We start from the raw sequence: 5082 nt of genomic DNA on the forward strand, positions 1-5082 counted from the left end.
TTAACCAGTCATTAGCACCAGCTAACAGCTATTTGATAATGAGCTACCTTACCATTTAAGAGCTGTCTGCAAGTTAAATTTTATGTTATATATATGTGTGTGTGTGTGTGTGTGTGTGTGTGTGTGTGTGTGTGTGTGTGTGTGTGTGTGTGTGTGTGTGTGTGTGTGTGTGAACTGCAAACCCTTTGGCTTTGCTAAACATACTTTTATGATTTCAGTTAAGGGACAGTCCATCGGTTTAGGTAATACTGGAGCACATTTGACACCAGCCATCCAGCTGTAGTCTTGTAGTCTTGAGTGGCAGTGCTGCAAATTGAATTCAGGTGTTATAGGAGCAGAACACATCACTGGCCAGAGAAGACACAAAAGCCTCCATAAGTGGATATAACCATGTATCTGTCTTTGTCACAAATACACACACACACACTACACTTGCCATGTACAAACCTCTGTTTACTAAGTCATCAGCTATTTGCTCTATTCTAGCACCACCTATTGATTCTACTTCAGCTGTTCAGCACACGAAGTGCTGTAGAAGCGACACTATTGCATGGTTCATATTTCGTCAACAACCGAGCTGAAGCATAAACCTTTTCCTCTCTCATGCCCATCACTTTTCTTGGAATTTCACTGAGTTCATTCTCAAACCACATGCATGCAAATGCTCTGAGCTTTTGTTATGCTAAAACTACTGATCCAGCCACCTGGACTTATAAACAGCTTAATGGGGTGGAGATAACTGAAACAGATGACTGCAAAATTAAATTTTACAACAGCAGATCAACAACATTTGCCTGAATAAAGTTCATATAAGACTCATACAGAGAGCTGAGTGTGGAGCAACATGAAAAATGGGAAGAGCTGCAGCTGTGCAGCACATATTGTGACACTTAACTTTAATCACATCACACAACCCGTCCAGCTTTGCCAATGGTTCACCTAAGTCAACTTTAGTACCTCAAATGCCTTAATCATTTTGCACAGAGCCAGCCATGTGCTGAAAAATGAAACCCCAGCAGCATTACACACAAGTTACACTTGTGTCATTAAAAGGTTAAACCACACCCTTGGATCGACTTTGATGGGAAGTCTAAATTGTAATGGGTGACACTTCATCCCAATTATGCAGTTTCTCTGAGCATCACCTGATTAAGTAGTTAATTGCATGACAGCAAAATTGTCCACAACTTCCAACTGGTTGAAGCACGGGGTCACAGGGACGGCAGCGGAGGAGGGAGATTCATCCTAACAGCTCTGGACTAGAATCATTTTAACTCACTCTGAGCCCTAACTGAGTGTTTGGCTGTTCACAATCAAGTCTATTGATGCTCAGATGGGGAGACAAGGTGACTGAATTTCATTTGGTTAGCATTAGGTTGATTAACATTAATAAGTACCAACAGGTGAGAGAGAAAGCACAGCTACTCGTTGTTTTCCCCTCAAAAGCAGAAAAACTGAAAAATGTGCACAGTCTCCATGCATCCATCCGTTTACGTTTAGGTGTAAATCTTTACAAACCTGTAGCCAAAAAAAAAGTTTATGATCACTCAAATAAAGCACTGAATCCACAGTCCTTCCAAAGGCCATCCTCGCGTTTTCATACTTTCATGCACAGCACCTCGCTCTTGCTTCCAGACCTTTTACTTCAGTCCCTTCAAACGGGGGCGCACAAACAAGCAAATTTGGCGCTTGCTTGCCTGCCTGTCTGTCTCCAACCACACAGACAGGACAGATAGACGGGACAGACAGGCAGCGTGCGGAATGATGAATAAAGAACTTATCTCAGTTGCTCAGAAAGAAGCCAGACACATTTCCAACCCAGCCTAATTCACTGCAGGGCACCACATATCTCAGCCTGCCTGTCTGCACGTATCTCTTCACTGCTGTCTCTCTCATTCGGGCCGTCTCTCTCTCTCTCTTTGACAGCCTGACACTGTGTTTGTTGCTATTCTTGTCTTCCTCTGTACTGCGCAGTGTGCGTGTGTGTGCGTGTGTGTGTCATAGTTGTATATGCTGAGAAACTCACACATCAGCTCATTGAAGCCACTCAGCATCGCCTCTAATAAAAACCCACGCTTTTTCTTCAATCACGGTTACGAAAACAGAAAGGAATCCCCAGAAGAAGACTCTCAATATAACTGCAGACATCCTCACACAGCCACTTGAGTTTCTGCGCTTTTGCTGCCACTGTTGGAAGCGTTCAGTAGCGACTTCGACTTCATTTTTGAACGGGACTTGTGGCCTGTTGGGTCCGTGAAGGAATGCCTATTTTGCCCCCTTCATGAATGTGCTAATATAATCAATATGAAGGGAAATGTTTTTGGGGTTTTAGTAGCGTGTAACATTTTCACAGGAGGACAGATGAGAAGAAGGAAGCCTTGGGTGGAATTGCTTCATGAAAATATAACTCACAGTCAGCAGTCCTGTCTGAAAGTAAAAATATAGACACTGTGGTCTCCTGGTGCGGTTAATGCACCAAGTGTTTCTTATTTCCTCTTCGGATAAGTGTTACTTTTTAATGCTCGTTACAGTGTATATTCACAAGTGGGTTCATTGTGCTGCTGTGGGGAACGTACCAGATGCCTCACCATTTTGGCTCAGTTAATTTCTCTGAAGAGAAGCGGGATCCTGTATGGATACACGGCGGTGTCGCGTGAGTGTGGATGTATAAAAGTGCGTGTCTGACGTAAAAAGATCCGTCTGCAAAACACTTCGTCACATATATCTGGCTGCAAATAGGAAGACACGTCGGGAGGAGCTGCCTTATGTACGCAGTTTGTAGTTAAGCAATGAAAATCCATTTACATATTTCCAATGAGTCACCAGAGAGCGTACAATCTGAAGAAGTTTGTTGTGGTATTTTTGTGGCATATTAATTTAGGATTTAAGCTGGGGAAGCCCAGGCTTTTCTTCATGGGAAATGCATGAAATCCTTACAAGAGGCTATCATAGCTGATAAAGACTCTTTTCTCTCTTTTCTTGAATTTTTCAACCGTTTAATAGAGAAAGGAGCAAGTGCGCAAAACATTTTGCAATATTTTTATTTATTCACTCATTAAAATTATTCTCATCTAATCTTTTTATTTATTTATTTATTTATTATTATTATTAAGATGTAAACATTTCCCCCACAGCCAATATGCTAAAAATGCATTTATAACATTAACCTTAGGAGCACGCAATGCAAATCCAGTTCATATGACATAAACCGCCAAGCAAAGATTCCTCATCAGTACAATTAAAATGGGGCTTAAATTAGTCCCCAAACCCCGCGGGTAAACTGAGTGACTAAACCCAAGCACCATCCTCTATTATCCTCACCAACCTTTTTTGGAGAACAAGTTGAGAAAAACAAAAAAGTTATAGAAGAAAAAAATCTGTCCGTGACTTACCTCACTTCAACTGACTTGAGGCTGCAGCCCGAGTGACACAATAAGATGCTGAGGAGAATCACAAACGTCTTTCTCAGAGAAGTCCTTCCACCGAGAATGACTCCCAGCTTTTTGCGCTCCTATTTAACGCAGCGCCAATAAAAACTTTTTTTTTTCAGATCCACGGATATAAAAGCCATTATAAAATCAATCAAATGCTTCTACAGCTTTCCCCACATGTCTACCTTTTAATTATGAGAAGAATTAATGATCTGCGGTGCGCGCGGGAGAGGAGTGTGGAGCAGGACGCCGGTCTGATGCGGTGACAGTTGACTGCCCGGTAATCCAAGTGCGTCTAACAGCCTCCCGCTTACGCGGACGAGCGTGTGGTGGGAGCTCCTCCTCGCCTGCTTACCTCCGTCTCTGCGTTAAAGACACAGGAGAAGCCTCTGCACAGCGTGTGTGCGCCGGGCTCGGACACTCCTCTGGACACTCAAATCGAAAGAAACAGACACTATAAAGAAAAATGATGGCGATATGCCAGAACTCGTCCAGTCTGTGGCAGTTGCAGTTGAAACGCCTTGTTGGAGTTATAGCATTTTCTCTGCTCCCCCTTTTAACTCTGTAATCTAACCTCATAAAGACAGTATTGAGCTGTCAATATACTTTTTTCTGTCACAAATCTCTTATAATAGGTACTCGTGGCATGATATGTGACCAACCATCATGCCATTTGTGACAGATCGTGTAATATACAGTGAAGGGGGATACATCGTTTCATATATCTACTTAGGAGCCCTTCCAGACACGTCATCGGGAATACATTCATGCTTTAAATTTCGATTTTGTCTCATTTACATCCTTTTTTAAACTAAAATGTGTAATTCTTTTTTTATACATGCTATTCATTATGTTAAGCTTTGCTGCTGATTTCACTGGAAAATCAATTCAAAGGGTACATTAGGGGCACTGGACCATAGAGGTATCTTTTTACAGACAGATATGAATAAAAAAACAAGACAACCCAAAACTTTTTTATGTTTCCAATGTGCAGTAAGTCACACAATCAAAAAAGTAGCATTTGTCACTGATGCGAACAGGTGGGGAAAGGTTATTTACGTCAACACAACCAATTCAGTTCAATTCAGTTCACTTTAATTGGATTTATATAGCGCCAAATCCAGGCAACAGTCAACTCAGGGCGCTTTGTATTGTAAGGTAAAGATCCTACAATAGGGACAAAAGGATAAATCGTGCCTGTGTGCCTGCCGAGGTAGCGTGGATGATAAGAAAAGTCGATCTAGAGATGGATATTGAAAGTAGTGCAGAATACCAAGAAGCATTATAGCATCATTTATTTATTACCTGGTTCCTGAAACATAATAAGTTTCACTTTAAATAGATACCAAGGGCAAAACTGGTGCATATAGATTCACCAGAAAGCAGGAAACTAAGTGTTTGGTGATTCCTGTAGGACTACCAGACCTCCCCCAATGTTCAAACAAAACCCAAGCCCACGCTCTGCACGCATCTCTTTACTACACGCACAATAGTGCAGCAGTAATGAGACTACTACACTAGAGCAAGAGAGAGAGTAAAGACTAGTAAAGTATTAAAGAGACTGAATAGGTGACCTCTAAAAAAGGATCTTTGTTGTTCACTCAGACTTGGAATCTGTGGTGAACCCTTAAAAATAATGTCATCACAATCC

The 5082-nt window shown here is 41.7% G+C and overlaps 1 protein-coding gene across 1 annotated transcript in view; it reads right to left on the reverse strand.

Annotated features, from left to right (window-relative positions):
- Positions 1 to 3706, reverse strand: part of calcr (calcitonin receptor) — a 60656-nt gene extending 56950 nt beyond the window's left edge. The window contains exon 1 of the mRNA XM_005728725.1: positions 3393 to 3706. The gene's annotated coding sequence lies outside the window, so the exon portion shown is untranslated. The remainder of the gene's footprint in view (positions 1 to 3392) is intronic.
- Positions 3707 to 5082: the final 1376 nt, after the last annotated feature.

The sequence above is a fragment of the Pundamilia nyererei genome, unplaced genomic scaffold (genome assembly GCF_000239375.1).
Source record: "Pundamilia nyererei isolate P.nyererei 1_Seehausen unplaced genomic scaffold, PunNye1.0 scaffold00030, whole genome shotgun sequence".
NCBI lineage: Eukaryota > Metazoa > Chordata > Actinopteri > Cichliformes > Cichlidae > Pundamilia > Pundamilia nyererei.